Genomic DNA, 16871 nt, shown 5'->3' on the forward strand with positions numbered 1-16871 from the left:
GCCTGGTTCTAGACCAGTGGTTCTCAAGGTCTGGTACCCAGACCAGGAGCATCAGCATCACCTGGGAACTGTTAGAAGTGCACATTCTTGGGCTCCATTCCAAATCTACTGAATCAGACCCTCTGGGGGTGGAGGCCACCAATCTGTGTTTTAACAAGTCCCTTCTGGTAATTCTGATACAAGCTAAGGTTTGAGAATCATTGCTCTAGACAATTGCCTCTTCATCCCAATCCAAATAAACCTAGGACAGCCACGGCAGCCTAGTACTGACGAAGAGGAGCCCATTCTCTTGAGATAAACAATTCTTGGCTAGATAAAGTTGGCATCCTCTTATATGGAAATCTTCTAGTCCTAGTTGTGGTTCCATTTCTTGGGACTATGGAATGAATCATCAACACATAATTTAAACAAGATTTCATTTAACATTTTATTTAAGGAAGAAAAAATTGCCAGTAACCACCCTAGACAATCACCTTGAGTTTAGTTATTAATTTCTCTTGTCCTCAGTTTCCTCACCCATTAAACGGGGATTAATAAATGTTAGCAACTTTAAAATGTACTGTGTACATAGCACAGGGAACTCTACTCAATACTCTGTAACAACCTATATGGGAATAAAATCTAAAAAAAAGTGGATATATGTATATGTATAACTGGTGCGCTTTGCTGTACAACAGAAACTAACACAACATTGTAAATCAACTATACTCCAAAAAGATTAATTAACAAAAAACTAATATTACACAGATTTCTCAAGGGGAAAGTTTCTATATAAATATCTCTCTTAGCTAAAAAAAAAAAAAGTACTGTGTACCAAAAAGAAAAAAGGCAACAAAAGTGACTGCTATTTTAAAACTACAGTTAAAAAATCAGTGGGCAGGAAAGGTAATATAGATTTTGAGCATAGAAGCAGAAGCCAATCCACTTATATTTCTCAGAACATCAGATTTTGCTGAGGGAGCAAGGTAGGGTTCTTGCCAAAATCATCAAGGAGAATGAATCCGAGTATGCCTTAAAGTGGAACTTTCAGTAAACAGGAATTACCTATAAAGAAAATCAGGAAGCTGACCTTTTTTTTTTGTTTTTTTTTTTTAATGAAGTTACATCCTGCCATAGAAAAGCTGAATAGGAAATAAAGACTGATGCGCTCTCAACTGTATACTAAACCAGCTATTATTTCCATCAAGGAAAATCTGAGCAAAAGCTCAGATTTAGAGAAGGGAAAACAACATGGGAAGGCTGAATGTCATGAGAAACCAAAGACAACCAACGGCTACAATTAAACATGATTTTGGAAAAAACTATGCAAATAAACCTCTACTCTGTGATTGCAGATTTCTCAGTCGCCGCCTGCCCTCTCCACCCCCTACCCCCATTTCCGTAATACTTCCTGCAGAGTTTTGCTTGTAGATATATATACTCCGCACTCTTCGGTTTGACCAGAGAAAACAATTTCATCACCCTAACACTTTTCCAGTTTATTCTCCCACCTTCAAATGAAAAGACACTAGAAAGGCAAGATAGCCCTTTCTCGAGGCAGGTTCCCATGGTTTTGAGGGAATGGCAGATGCCTTTCTGCAGTGGCGGCTGCAATCTTCCGCAAAGCAGAAACTGCAGCTCACACCCTCTTCTTTCCTCACCCTAACCCACTATCCCAAGTCCACATAAACCTTAAAAACACACACACACAACTCCTGCAATCTCGCATTCCCCTCACACCTTACACCGCAAGCAAGCCAGGATGCCCGACGTTACAGAAGCGCTCCACCCACTCGGTGGCCCCACCCATCGCCACCCCGCCCCCGCCCCCAAACGCCCGAGGGGCCCGTTGATAGGGCAGCGAAGCCTGCCACTCTCGCGGTGCGGCCCGCCCCCTCCTCGCTCCCCGCTGGGGCTGGAGGGGCTGGAGCATCAACGCGAGTAGCTGCGAGCAGCCGCGGTAGCGGCTGCGCGTAGTTGCAGTTGCGCCATCTGTCAGGAGCGGAGCCGGCGGGGAGGGGGCTGCCGCGGGAGAGGAGGAGGGGTCGCCGCGAGCCGAAGGCCGTCGAGACCCGACCGCCGACCGGCCGCGGGAGCAGAGGAGAGGCTGCACTCGGAGCCGCGCGTCCACCGCCGTCCGGGCGCGCGGCGCTTCAAGCCGAGCACCGAGGGCTTCCCAGGCTCACACAAAGCCACCGCCCGCGCCTGCGAGGGATCCGGCCGCCGGGCCGGGGACACCCGGCGCCGCCCCCTGGGCACTCTGAGAAGGCCCACCGGCTCCCGGGCCCGCCGAGGAACCACCGGAGCCGCTTCGGCCGCGCCGGAGGAGGGCGGGGAGAGGACCATGTGAATGGGCTCCGGAGCCTGAGCGCAGCGCAGGTAAGCGGCCGGGGATGCGCCGCGGGACTGCGGGGATGCTGCGGAGACGCCGGCCGCCGGCGCCCCCGCGCAGCGCCCCCCCCGCCGCGGGGCCCAGCGCTGCAGTCTCTGGGCCACCGCCGTCTCCCGGGCGCCCCGCTGGGCTGCCGGGGAGTTGGTCCCGCTCGGAGTCTTCCTGTGGTCGCGCTGGAGGACACCTCTGCGGGGTGCGGCCCCGAGGTAGCTCAGGCATGGGGGGCGCATTTCCTCGCGGGCGCCGGCTGTGAATAGGAATTGGCTTCGGGGCTAGGCTGGCCCAGACTCCACCCCCGCCCTCTTTTCGGGGCCCCCCGCGGGGACCCGGGCTGTGTGTGTTGTTTTAATGTCAGGGATGATGTAATCACTTAATAATTGAAGCCCAGTGCTGCTTCCCTCCCCACCCCACTCCACCCCTGCCCCACTCCTCCACCTCTCGGCCTCCTCCTCTTGCGGCCGTCGCCTTCCCCATCGCATCCTCCTGCCTATTTCTGGCACGTCCCTTGCACTTCCCCCATCCTCCCCTCCACTCTTCCTGTGCCACCACCCACCCGTCCCCAGTCCCCCGTGCTGGAGCCGTAGCTCCTCTTCCTCTGACCCCCACATTCCTCCTGCTCCCTTAGGCTCCTTTCTCCTCCCTTCCCTGCTCGCTGGATTTCCTCTCGACTTCCTTAGATCGATGACTGTTTTTGTTTGGTCGCCTCCCCTCTCTTATCTGCGCCCACAGGCGGAGGGGACTGAGCCAGAAAGAGGCCACCGAGCTTGGGCCCAGGCAGAGATTTGCTGGGACTGAGTGAGAAGAGGGATAATAAAATCACCCTTCTTGCCCCTCCTCCCCCCAATAAATCACACAGACTCGCCGGCTGTGTGTGTGTGTGTGTGTGTGTGTGTGTGTGTGTGTGTGTGTGTGTGTGAGTGACACAAAGAGCCCTTTCTGTGCACAGAGAGGAGATGCACAAAGTACCCAAGGATGGGCGCGATGCTTCTTGTTTCTCTTCCCTGGGGCTTCCCTTTTTCTCAGATAAAGCAGTTGATCTTCTCTCTGAGAGTCTTTCCTGCCACATTTACCAAAAAATAAAAGGCCCCAGATGCAGGGTGGCAGGTGCTGGCATTTTGCTGTATTCATGGACCGGTAGTATTGACTGGCAGCTGCAGTATTTCTTAGATTTAAGGGGGAAATGATTTCAGCTGTCTGAAGAGTTGCTTTACTTTCAAGGTAGCACCCTCCCCCACCCAGTTTCAACCCCCTCTCATCGTAGGGGGTAGGATAAATTGGTATGGGGGAAGAAGACTTTTGTTTCTGAAAGAGAGTTAAATTGATGTTTGCTAGGAGTGAGGCAGCCTAACTTGCTTCTTCTCTCAAGTCTAAGGAGTACTGAAGTCTTTTGAAATGAAGTCTTGTCTGCCTAGTAATTGTTTTACCCTTATATTTAAACAAGCTCCTGGGGACATTGCTAACACAGCACTAAATTGGTATTTGGAAGACCACTGGAGACTGTGTCTCTTCCCTGCTTCAGGGTAGCCTTCAGACGCCCACATCCTTCCTCTCACCACCAAGTTGACTGTAATACTTTCCACCCTTTGTGCTCTTTCTCCCGAGTCCCTGCCCCATGGGTACTGTGCTTTCAGATGAAGGGACTCACAGATTTTTGGAGGAAGTGGTTTTGGTAACTATCTCAGGTTTTGGAGGCACTTAGCTATGATCGAAGGATGTAGAGAATCTTTTGACTGATCTCTTAAACCATCTACTGATGTTCCTCTTAAAGAGGAAATATAAATGTAAATCTGGGGGCTTAATGTTCCATTTTGTAAGCCAGTGACTATTACATCCTTAATCAATAATGTCAAAACTTAGGTTGAACCCATTGATTCCTAAGAGCATGGCTCTTTGACTATTATAAGTAATAGAACTGTCTCATGTTCTTCAAGAATTTTATTAGAAAAGAGTTGTTATGGTTCATTAAACATTTACTTCTGCACTTTCTAAGGACATCCATCTTGGAACTTTTTATATTAAAAAAAAAGCAAAAGGATTAATGAGCGTACTGTAAAAAAACAAAACAAAACAATGGTTTGTTTGTTTGATGCCAGACCCAGGAAAGAAAGTCAGTGCACAATAAACTTGCGCTCTGTTGACCGAGTTCAAGAGAATGATGAGTTTGAATGTGAACAAACGCATACTCTGCTTTCTGCAGTTTTATTCTATGCTTTCTCCTGGGTCTGGAATCTCCAACCCCACCTGATTTGCTTGGGTCCCGTTAAACCTAGAGCCTAGCTGAAAAGTCGTCTACTCTGGGATGCTTTCTCCATCTTTTCACCTTCAAACAAATCACCATGCGTCCAATTTTGTTTTCATACCTCAGCAGCTGGCACATGTCTATTTCCAGCATTAGTCTGAGCAACACATTGGAAGAAGGAACCTGGTCTTATTTATCTTGTTTCAACAAGTGTGAGCTAGGTCTTTGGTATGTGCTAAGCACCTGCATTAATTAGGCTACTGTTAACAGCTGTAACAAATAGGCCTGCAAAAATATAATGCCTCAAAAGCAATAGACGTTTATTATTCCTCATGTAATAATTCAAAATGGGTATTTCTGATCAGTGGGTGGCTTTCTTCCATGCAGTGATTCTGGACCCCAAGTTCTCCCATCCCATAGCACTCCATTGTAACCTGCTTTCAGCTGGCAGAAGGACAAAAGAGGGAATAGAGGGGATGTACCGACTTTTTAAATGCCTAGGCCTGGAAATGACACCCATCACTTCTACTTACATACTTTACTTGAGGGCTAGTTATATGGCCACATTTAACTGCAAGGGAGCCTGGGAAATATAGTTAAGCCATGTGACCAGAAAAAAGTTCAAGAAGAAATGTATTTTGGGCCAGCAGCTTTGCCATATACTGCCTCTCAACAAGGCACAGTCGTTGCCCTCAAGGAGTTTGTAGGCTGATGAGAATTAAATGGTAACCTAGAGCCTGTACCCATCATTGTCTTGTATCTTTGATTTTATAAGTTCTGACCTTCTCATTTTAAACCTGTTTCCCAAAACCTTGCTTTTTGTCGGTTCTAGTGGCCAGTTCCCACCCAGTAATTTCCTGTAATACAGTGACCTGATGGCTCCTGTGCTGACTTTGACGTGGCTCTCCAGTAGCACCTTTGTTGGCCAAGATTTTTATCTGCTGATTTTATAGACTCCCCAAGTGGCTAAGCGGGTCTTTAGAAATCACAGTCATACCTTCTCTAATTGGAAGAGGAAATTAAACAGACTCGAGAGGAGAAATTTCTTGCCCCAGGCCATGTTCATGGGAAGGGAGCCTCATCTGCCCAGCTCTTCAGTCCCCCCTGGGTCCCCTCCATCCCGCAGATACCCTGAGTTGGTGACTGTGAGCCCTGCATCTTCCGTGGAGTTAAGTGAGCTCCCAGACCTCCAGGAGCGGGGTGAACTGCTAGTGTTCTGGATAATCCGTGTTCTCCACAGGCCTTCCTAGGAGCAATTCTGTCTGTACTAGTCATCATACTTAGTTATGCACATGTTTTTGCTATAAACAGTTTATTATATTCATCTGTTCTGCAAACATTGGCCAGTATGTTATTGTGTGCAAGGCACTGGGAGATAGGATTATGAAAATGAATACTTCTGCTGTGTTCTCTCTGTTCAGCTTAGTCTGCTAGAGGAGATAAAAATAATACATAATAACTACTTTTACTGAGTATTTACTATGTGTCAAGCACTGTTTAAGCTCTAATCTTAGCAATAATGGTATGAACACCTGAAACTAATATAAATTGTAAATCAACTATACTTCAATTAAAAACAATAATGATATGAAGTAGTTTCACTTATAATCCCCATTTTACAGATCAGCATTTGAAGCAAGGGAGGTTAAATAACTAACTCAAGATCATACATGGCTAGTAAGTGGTAGAGTCAGGATTCAGGCCCAGTTAGTTTGGTTTCAAAGCCCTTGCTCTTAGCCATGAGGCAATATGCAAAATACTACCTATGGATATAATGATGATATTGATTAAAATGTGTTACATGCCATAAAGGGGGGTGGCGTAAATGCTTTGGCAATTGATACTTTTGGTTGTTGGGAAATATAACTATGTTTAAATAAAAAATAAAATGTCCATTTCTACCACCATGCTTTCCATTTTAGACCCTCATTTATTGCTCACCTAGGAAATAAAAAACATAAATTAAAAAATGGGAAAGCAAAGCATGTTGATACTGGAAATACTTTTACCCTGTGTGATTCTTTATTTTCAGCTGGGTCCCTGTGTGTCCCACAGATAGGTCTGTAAGAATTTGTGAATCGTCCTACATATTTACTCATCCAGCAACATTCATTCATTGTATCTACCACTTGCCAGACATTGAACTAGATGCTTCAGAGACAAAGAGTTATAATCCTGGCCCAAGGAACTGCACGAGGAAGTCTCTGACCACTGTGATAACTGCCGTGATTCTAGGGGTCCGCAAGAGAGCATGAACTCCACAGAGAGGTGAGAAAATGGGGTGGCGAGACAGAGAAGGCCAGAGGAGGAATTGGCCAGCTGAGTGTTGTGGGAAAGCCCCAGAAGGAGCAGCCCAGAAAGCAGGTGCACAGACTTTTTAGGAAACTGCAAGTCGTTCAGGGTGGGTGAGGGTGGTAGAGAGATGGACAGAGGGAGAAGATGGGGCTGGTGGAAGAGTACTTAAATGTCAGGAATGCCATTTAAGAGTTGTAAGTAGAGGTGCCACTTTGGTCTGATTTGTTTTGTAAAGATCCATCTGGCCACACTGTGGGCTGATGGCCAGAGGTGGTCAAGACAGATGCAGGGAAGGTAGTTGTGGAAACTCAGATGAGCCATAGATGAGGTGCTGCACGGAAGTGGGGATGGAGCCAAAGAGACAGAATAAGAGAGGGTGAGATAGCATATTGTGTGAGGGGAGAGGCAGAGGGGGGTCCTTGGGAAGTAGGTGGAGAAAGACATGCAGACAAGCAATGCAGTAAAAGCAGCAGGGAGTGGGTGTTTAAATGATGACTTTATCACGGACACTTTGGACTTTCCAGTCAAAGTATCTTGTAGGCAGTTGAATAGTAAGGGACTTAGAGATCATGTAGTCCAGCACGTCCATTTTACTTATGAGGAAAAATGAGGCCCCGAGTGGCTAAGTGTCAAGGTGGCAGTCACCACTTAAAGCCAGGTTTCAACCCTTTCAGCCCAGGTGTGGGCTGTGGTCAGGAGCATGGACTCGGGGTGTGGTCCTGGTCTGACCCCTTCCAGCTGTGTGAGCTGGACCCAGTTACCTAAGCTCTCTGTGCCTCCCTTTCTTCACCTTTATAATGGAGTTATAGTTCCTACCTCAAAGGTTTGCTGTGCGGAGTCCATAATTAATACATGTAAAGTGCTCAGAATAGTACCCCACACATAGAAAAGCTGTGTGTTTGCTGCTGTGGTTCATGTGTGTATATATGTAGATACATACATATACACGTAACATGTGTACATCTGACACATATATCCCTTAGGGAAGGGAGGGTAAAAATGTATTCTGGGGCTTCCCTGGTGGCGCAGTGGTTGAGAGTCCGCCTGCCGATGCAGGGGACGCGGGTTCGTGCCCTGGTCCGGGAGGATCCCGCATGCCGTGGAGTGGCTGGGCCCGTGAGCCATGGCCGCTGAGCCTGCGCGTCCGGAGCCTGTGCTCCGCAACGGGAGAGGCCACAGCGGTGAGAGGCCCGCGTACCGCGAAAAAAAGAAAATGTATTCTGTGCAGAAAAGGACATTTTGAATATTTTAGAAAGAGATGTGGGTGATTGTCAGTTCTGAATCAAGAATTATTGGAAAACATAGGAAATTAGTTGAAATAATATGATGGAAAATAGCATTTTTAGCAAGTCTTCTTAAGAAATGCAGAACCTTTTTTATTCTTCAATAGAAAACATAAAAGTACTTTGAAGTTAGCCCTATAAAAGGATATCTTTGTTTTAGTCAGATAACCAGAGTTTTAACCTATTTTCAATGTGTATCCCTTGAGTTTGACTTCAGAATGTCATCGTGACTTTCTGAAGGTAGAATAAACCGCAGAATAGGAAAAAGCCCCGTGAGTTACGAGTTTCATGCACTTGGTTCCTATGAAAAAAAGGTGATTTGGGTTATTTAGAGGAAAGTAATTTTTTTCCGTGTTTCTAGTTGAGCAAATATAATTTTTGGCTACTAAAACACATGAGAAGCCTGAACGGTATTATCCAAATGGACGTGGGTGACATGTAGTTCAGACAGCTTCGGAGTAAGTGGCGCTCTGGACTTGATTAGAACACAGTAATCCTGGAAGGATATAAATTGAACTGGATTTATGGTCTAATAAAAACGTGGGAAGAAAAGATAATGCTAACTGACTCATGAAAGTTTAACAACGTTTGTAAGGCCCTGAGTTGGAGAGCTCTCGTTTGGATGAGAGCTTTTTCCCTCTCGTCTCAGCCTGCTTCCAGAATGACCTGCGTCGTGTCTTGCTCAGGCTGTGAAGCAGACTGGAGTCCTGTTGCTGGGTCTTCTTTGGATGCAGAGATCATCACCTGTTGTGCCTCTGTCCACCCGTGACCTTAGGCAGCACCCGTTGGTTTGAGCAAATGAGTACTGAGCACCCATTAACTGTGTTTGGGGGAGAAAAAAAATAAGGTGTGGGAAAGTCTTAGCCCATTGCTGATTTGAATTCAGAAGGCCTTTCCTGAGGACTACTTATTTCTGACCTGTATTGCCCTCTGTGATAGTGTAAAAAAGCACTTAGCACCCCATAGCCACTCACCTCTCCCTAAATATACCAGAAAAATAATCATACCTACCTTTGTTATTGAATCCCAGAGGCCTTAAGTGCTTTACATACTGTAATTTACTTAGTTATAACAACTCAATGAGGCAGGGTCAAATGGGAAGATTGAGGCTCAGAAAGGTAAAGTAACTTGCCCATTGTCACACGGCTAATTACTAGTGAAGCCAGGTGTGTCTGGTTCCCAAACTTGCACCTGCTTTTGCTCCAAAGCTGTGGTTCTTCGTTCCCTGCGTACTCTCAAGCCTCCTTGCCTTTGCATTGCAGTTACTTCTGTGTTAGGTTTTGGGGGATACAAAGGCACCTTTGCCCCCAGGGAAGCCCCACTCCTTCTGTGGCTCCACTCAAGACTTAACCTTCTGGGAAGCCCCCCTTTGGTCCTGTCTCTGGGCTCCCATGGCACTTGGTTACTGCCTCATCATCACCCTCATCGCAGCCTGACTTCTAAGGCAGAGTGGAGTCAGCTGGGTCGGACAGTGGGAAGACACTGGTCTTTTTCCCTGACTTGGGAGCTCTTTCAAGTCAGGGGCTGTGTCTTATTCGTGGTTGATTTGCCAGCTGAACACCCAGCAGTATTCCATGAGGTACTGTCGTTATTATTCCCATTTGATAGATGGGGAAACTGAGGCCTAGAGGTGAAGTGATTTGGTCAGGGTCACACAACTAGTAAGCAGAGCTGGGGTCTGAACCCAGACAGTCAGTCTGGCTCCAGAATCAATGCTCTTAACACTAAATTTGTTCCAACTCTCAAACAAGATTATAAACCGCAGGCTAGAGGCGGTGCCCTCCGCCTCCCAGCCCAGTACCTCACAGTCCACACACAGTAAAGATCACCCTCTTGTTTCTACCATCCACTCTGGCAGAAAGACAAACAGGATATGTCTAACCAGGCCTTATCTCGTGATACGGAAAGAGCTTTGGGGCCGTGGTTGCATGACTGTCCTCTGAGGGTCTTAGAGAATGCATAGTCCCAGGCCCAGTTCTGACTCAGAAGTTATGGGGTGGCCAGGGTTGAACACTGACATCTTTCCTGTATATGAGAATGGCCCTGAGGATGGAGCCATCAGGGAGGCAGCTTCCCAAAGACGAGGAATGAAGAAGCACAGTGACTCAGCCACAGTGGGGGGAGCTGGCTGTTGAAGTGGCAAAAAACCACCCATCAGCCAGAGCCAGAGGGAACTAAGCCCGGGGGAGGCTGGGGTCAGAAATCCGTCACAGAAAGACCTCTTACCTTGTATTTTTAAGATTTCTAAGTACCTGCTCCTTTTGAATGTGCTGGTGGGATTTCATCTGATGAATTCAAACACTTTCATTTTCTTCAGAGCTTCCATCTTGGAGGTACCCAAAAATAGTAAGCTTTTCAAGGAGTTGTATAAGGATTCCATCTGCTTTATACTGAAAAGTAGGGCTTTAATGGAAAATTAAAAATGAGTCAGATTGCCTTTACCGCAACAAAGCCCAGGGCACTTTTCCCAATCCTTTCTTCTTTTAATCCCCAGAAAAAGTTACTGAATCTGTATTTCTGTGAAATTCTGCCCAATTGAAATTCTACTGAATAGGCAAATAAACACCAACGAGTTCCTTCATTTCCACACATTGTAGTATCTGTTTGGAAGCAGTAACAATAGCAAATGTTGTCACTTGTAAAATTGGACTTTTATTTCAATTTGAACTGTATTCCAGAAATTGTGTGATATGCTTCCCGTAGCTAGGCATATGCACGCAAGGATATTTGAAAATCACTGATTTCTGTTAAAGGTTTCTCTTGTTTGCTCTCAGAGTTTGGAGGGGTTCACCTTTTTATTGTCTGACCTCCTAGAGATACAAATAGCCCCTCATCATTTTCAGTTACAGGAGCTGAGTTGTTAATGAACTCTCACACTCTGTCATTCTGTACCTTTTATCACCATCTCCTGCTTGAAAATGCCAGTTCTGTAGCTGTACTTTGTGTGTGCCTTTGCCCGATCGATATTCTCGTGATACGTTGTGTCCTTCAGGCTCTCCTGTGGTTTGCAAATAATGATTCCAGTTGCTTCACTCCTACGCTTCCTAGCTTGAGTTGAGGAGGTGGTTGATCCATGTCAAAACTCATGTGCTGGCTGATGTAAATACTGGTTCTTTTGCCTTGTCCCCTAACAACCCAGTGAACGGGAGAAAGGCCAAATCCTTTAGCCTGGCATTCAACGCCTTCCCCCATCTCCATTTTCTGAGGCATTCCTGGCTCACCTCATTCACCATCACGCTAACACTTGATTCTCCAGATGTCAACATAGTATCTCATTAGTATGGAATACGTGTTCTGGCCTTTGCTCTCCTTTCCTGGACTCCCCAGCCCTTCCTTTCCCCGGGAACCCTATCCATTTCTCAAGGCCCAGCTGGAATCCCAGCCCTGGGCAGCTTCCCCTCGTCTCATTCTCTTGCATTGAACCTGTGTGCCTCTCAGTTGCCTCCTAAGAAATGATGCCTTGTGTTGTTAGTTAAATCCTGATATGAGGAATCCAAGGAGCAGAGAATTTTTGTGAGTTGCCCAAGGTCATACATGCAGTTCCTCACTTAGTTTAGACTAGAAGCCAGGTCTCCTGGAAATCTGTGTATGTGGGTCCTGCCTTCTCAACAGACCATTGGCCTCATATGTGCAAAAATGTTGGGGTTTTTTGTCCCCCTGTAGCTTGTAGCACACTGTCATTCATGGTGTAGATACTCAGCAGGTATTTATTTAGATAGGCCCTGGGGGCAGAGTGCTGGAATATGTAGCTGGTTTCCTCCCCATCTGTGAGGCTAGGCTGGCATCTCCTTGGACATGGAGCTTCTATAGTTTCTGACGGCACTAGATTCACTCTCTATGGACCCATGTGATGTAGGTACGGGGACTGTCCTATACTGTCTTCAGAACCACCATTGTCTTCTGAGAATGGTATGTGTTTAAAGATCTTTTATCCATAATCTTGAGCTTTTTGTTAAAAATTTAAGGTGGTCGGGGCAACAGTTACTTCTTTTGCCCTCAGTCATCAGGTTTTCATCAATAAGATTTTCACCAAAAACAACAGAAAGTTACCGATAGTGCACAATGATGTCCAAGACCAGGGAGAAATGCAGAATGTTTCAAAATCTGGAAGAAACTGGAAAAATACAACAGTGAGTTATAGAAGAGGGAAAAGTGGCAGAATGGACCACTGGTGTTGTGCCTGAAGGTCTGTGGAGCCTGGGGAAACGGAAGGAGGCAGGCTCACCTACTGTGCACCTACCCATGGCTGGACCTCTCACAGTAGCATTTAGCTGAGTCCCTCAGCCACATGGAACCCAGCTGTAGCTGTGAGGGTGCCTTCCTTTCCATGCATTCATTTTGTTCATTTGGCATATCTGGAGAATCTCCTCAGCCGAGACTTAAGGTCCTACAGAGTAATGTTTTAACACTAGAACCCAACCACAGCCTCTGTATATCCTTCCACAGAGTGATTGACAATAAACCTTATAAAATGTTTTCCATGGTTGCGGGGAGGGACTACTTGAGTCATTTCTGTAACAGAAGACACAACAGCACACAGGCAGTGTTTGTCAGCCCCTCATTAAGAGTCTTCTCAGCTCCCTGTGGAAAGCTCTCTGTGATTCCTCATGAATGGCTTTGCCTGCCTAATCCTCACCTGGATGCCAGGTTTAATGTATCCGAGGGATGGAGAGCATTAAAAACACCTTCTGTAGATATTGGCCAACTGCTAACAGCAGAGAGGGGGAAGGGGTGGACCTTATGCTTCACTGTTGCTTGAAAAGCCATTATGGTCTTTGGAAAGCGGTAGTGAACTTTTTTCCTTCCTTCCCCACGCGCTGTCTATGATTTCAGCGCTTTCCCCGCCCGCCTCCCCACTGCCACAAGCACCACCTTCAATGTGGGAGATCACGTGCCACTAACAAGATGCACTCTCCCCTTGGCCAGCGTATAATATCACCACTTCGCGTATTTATCCAACTTGTTCGTGTTCAGTCACTTTGGTACGTCAGTGTCAATACTGTGCATTTTCAGTAGCAAGCTTCTAGAAGGCTGAAAGTGCACCTCATTTAATTTGCTTCGTGCCGTGAAACACTGCACTGAACTGTGGATTTATTAAATGCTTGTAGATCTTGATTCTAAGCTTCCAAGTTGGGAGGTCTTAAAAGTGTTCTCGGTACTTCTGGCATGAGATGCATCTCGAGTAAATTTTCCTCTTGTGGATAACACATCAGGTCCTCTGCATTGGTGGATCCTCAGAGTCATGGGATAGAATTCAGAGTTTGGTTGCACATGATGTTTTAGGTTCCACCTTATGTTTCCCCTCCTTGGTCGAAAATGCAATGATCCCAGCTTCTAATTCTGTCAGCAGGTTAGGGCCAAAGCACAGGTAATATGCCATACCACACCCTTCTGTTCACAGAAGTGCGGTTGACCATATAATTCCCTGTGTCTTATGGTTATTATTTCAACAGATTCTTGACTTCAGACTGCTGAGACTTGGAGGTAGTTCTCTAAGGGGCCAAGGATTGCTCACTGAAGGCTGGTGAGGTATGGCTGGGAAGAACCTATAAGGACTACCGTGTCCTGAGCAGAGCCACATGCCTCTGCGGGTGCTAGTAGCTCCTGGGAAGTTCTGGTTAGTTTATACCTAAGGGTGTAACAAGGAGGATTGGCGTTTGTAAAACTGCAGCTCCAAACATTCTCTGATTGTACCTCAGCCCAACTATGCCATACGGAGAAGAGTCCAGTGTGGCAAAGTGTTGAGAGTCCCCAGTCTAGGGGGCTCAAGGGGAGCCCCAGTGCCGTCCCTGATCTCACATCCCTGGCTTGTGACAGAGGTTCTGTCTCCAGGGGATGAAATATCCCAGCCTCCACTGCCACAACAATGCGCCCACGCATTTGAGGTACAGCACTGTCACTGTGGGAGGAGTCTTGCTCGTACTCCCCACCAGGACACTCAGCTGGGCTCTTGGTGCCTCCTGGATGAGCTAGAACGTGCAGAAATGATCCACTAAAGAGGGTGATGTTGGTGAGGCTGGAGAGAGAGGTGTAATGGATGGAAGGGGATCAACAAAGAGTCGGTGGGGGACACGACCTGATACCTGATCACGTCAGGTATAGAAGGAGCCCTTGTATTAGTTTCCTGTGGGTGCTGTAACAAATGACTATGAACTGGGTGGCTTCAAACAACAGGCAATTTCCTCTCACAGTTCTGGAGGCCAGAAGTCTTGATGTTCAGGTGTCAGCTCAGGAAGACTCTGTTCCCTGCCTCTTTCCAGCAACCCTTGTTTTTCCTGGGCTTGTAAACCCATCAGTACAGTTCCTGCCTTCATCTTCACACAACATTATCCTCTGTGTGTCTTTACATGGCCTTCTCTTATAAGGACACTTGTCACTGGATTTAGGTCCCACCCTAATCCAAGATGATCTCATCTCAAAATCCTTAATTACATCTGCAAAGACCCTTTTTCCATATAAGGTCACATTCCCAAGCTCCAGATGGACATACTTTGGGGGGCTACCATTCAACCCACTGTAGCCCTCAAAAGGATAAAAATTAGCAGTAACTCGGAGGGAGAAAGAACAGATGAGGAAGGTATTTGTAGGTTTGAATGACTACTAAAGGGTAGGCACAGTACTTTACATGTGTGATTTTAAACTGTCGCTTCAAGATAGGTGAAGATGACAGTGAAATTTTTATGTGAAAAGCAGTTCAAAGACGTGGAGTGTCCTGAAAGTTTTCAGTAAAATTGGAGGCTGAGCCATCATCTGAGGTTGGAAGATTTGGGGGTGGGAGGGAGACTTGGAGAATACAGAAAAAGCCCAAACAGCCAGGATAATATAGGATAATGTGTTAATAGATGGATAAAAAGTATTACAGAGAAATAGTGAGACTCCTATGGAATTTGTAAGTATTTTTAATGGGTCCCTTTAGCCCAGTTTTGTGACTTTGCTTGGTAGTACTTGTCACTTTGGAATGGAAAATCTGACCTTGTGGTGAGAGTTGGTTTGAATAGTCAAATGAAGAAGATGTTCTAAGAGATAAAGCATCAGTTGAATTAGCTGAAAGTAGGGTTCACGCTGGATAGGGGAGTGAGCTGGAATTGGGATGACGGATAAGGCAAGGAAGGGCCTGAGCTTTTAGGGATGTGACGGGTGAACACACCCATCATATACGGAGGAGGAGAGGCAAAGGCGAGAAGGCCCTGGGAAGAAGAAACCCAGGAGGTGGAGAGTTCTAAACGATGCTGAACAAGGTGGCTTCCTGTTGAATGGATCCACTCAACAGTAGAATAGAGATCAAGGACAATAATTCTTATATAAAGAATTCAAGAAAATGGAAGCCCTAGTTCCCTTTTTGACCTTGGTTCAAATTATGTATAAATGGTGTCTTCTAGAAAAATGACATGTCAGTATGTTGCACTTTTTAAAAATCCTGGATGAGTGTTCTGGGACCTCTGAGAACTTGCATTATGACCAGCTGGTTCAGTGGGGGGTAATACTTTGAACTGGTATTCAATTTACTTTCCCTTCCTTCTAATTCTTGTTGCCCTGTTAGTCTCCCTCATTGAGGCAGAGGATTCCATTACTTCGGGGGAAGGACAGAGTATGGCCTAAGACAAAGAAGACATTGTTCAGCTTTTGACTTCCAAAACAGGACCTTGAGGCATGTTTGGAGACCAGAGTTAGCCCAGGCCTTCATTTAAGAGAGGCAGGCTTTGTTAGAAGCAAAGTGATTTGCGGATTCCGAGGAGCCAGATCTCAGAAGACGTGGCGTGTATTGTACAGTCAGCCACGCAGGATGGGGAGGCTGCAGGAAGGAGGAAGTGCCTTCCTGGGTTGGAGGATGGAGTTTGTAGAGATTTGGAGGAGGCTAGAGATAAAAAATGAATGGGTCACTGAGATGCCGCACTCCAGGTGGGCGGAGGAGAATCTGCCCCGCCCCCATCTGGTTATCTGGAAGGAAGCCACATTGGAGTGGACCCTGCGTTGGGGCATATTTAGGCAGAAACAGCCCTGAGGTGATATGCCTTCCCCTCATTTCCCAAAGCTTACATGTGATGTAAGAGAAATCCCAACAATCCTGCAGGCCCCCTAGGACAAATGTGGAGGTGCTGCGGGAGCTGGGCGGGAGAGTCCCCGGGTCAGGTTGAAGAGGGCACAGAATGAACTGGGCCAGGCTGAAGACTGGCTGCAAGTTTCCACCAATCATATCAGCAGAACCAGGCTAGCACCCAAAACAAAGGGATGAGACATCCCAGGGAGGCCAGTGAGGGCTTAGAGGGCAGTGCCTGGACCAGGTCCTCGCCCCATCATGTGGTGGTCTCTAATCTTCCCCCTTGGGGAAGGAGGGAGAGGAAAAGGAACACAGCCCTTTTGAAAAGGAACACAGCCCTGAGAGGCAGTCTGAGATGAGCTCAATTTGACTAATTGCCCTGAAGCAACGAAAATTTTAAATCTGAAGAGCAAGTTATCTTGAAGTAGCGAGATTGTTTTTTCTACCATCAGCAGAAATGCAGTGGTCATGATCAAGTTGAATTCAACTATGGAGAAATGTATGCAGCTGAGTAGGAAGTATACGTTTCAAACCTTCTACGTTGCATTTGAGCTGTATTTTAACAGGATGATGATGGTGATGGTGATGGTGGCAAATTTGCTTACTTGTATTCCTATAATATGCTTTTTCCTTTGGGTAAATTGT

At 46.5% G+C, this 16871-nt stretch overlaps 1 protein-coding gene across 3 annotated transcripts in view; it reads left to right on the forward strand.

Annotated features, from left to right (window-relative positions):
- The first annotated feature begins 2040 nt into the window (after positions 1 to 2040).
- FYN (FYN proto-oncogene, Src family tyrosine kinase) overlaps positions 2041 to 16871 on the forward strand; it is a 209973-nt gene continuing 195142 nt past the window's right edge. For all 3 annotated transcript variants that reach the window (XM_027088377.1, XM_027088390.1, XM_027088395.1), the window contains exon 1: positions 2041 to 2358. The gene's annotated coding sequence lies outside the window, so the exon portion shown is untranslated. The remainder of the gene's footprint in view (positions 2359 to 16871) is intronic.

This window comes from Aethalodelphis obliquidens, unplaced genomic scaffold (genome assembly GCF_003676395.1).
Source record: "Aethalodelphis obliquidens isolate GAN/ISIS:26980383/991018 unplaced genomic scaffold, ASM367639v1 scaffold3, whole genome shotgun sequence".
NCBI lineage: Eukaryota > Metazoa > Chordata > Mammalia > Artiodactyla > Delphinidae > Aethalodelphis > Aethalodelphis obliquidens.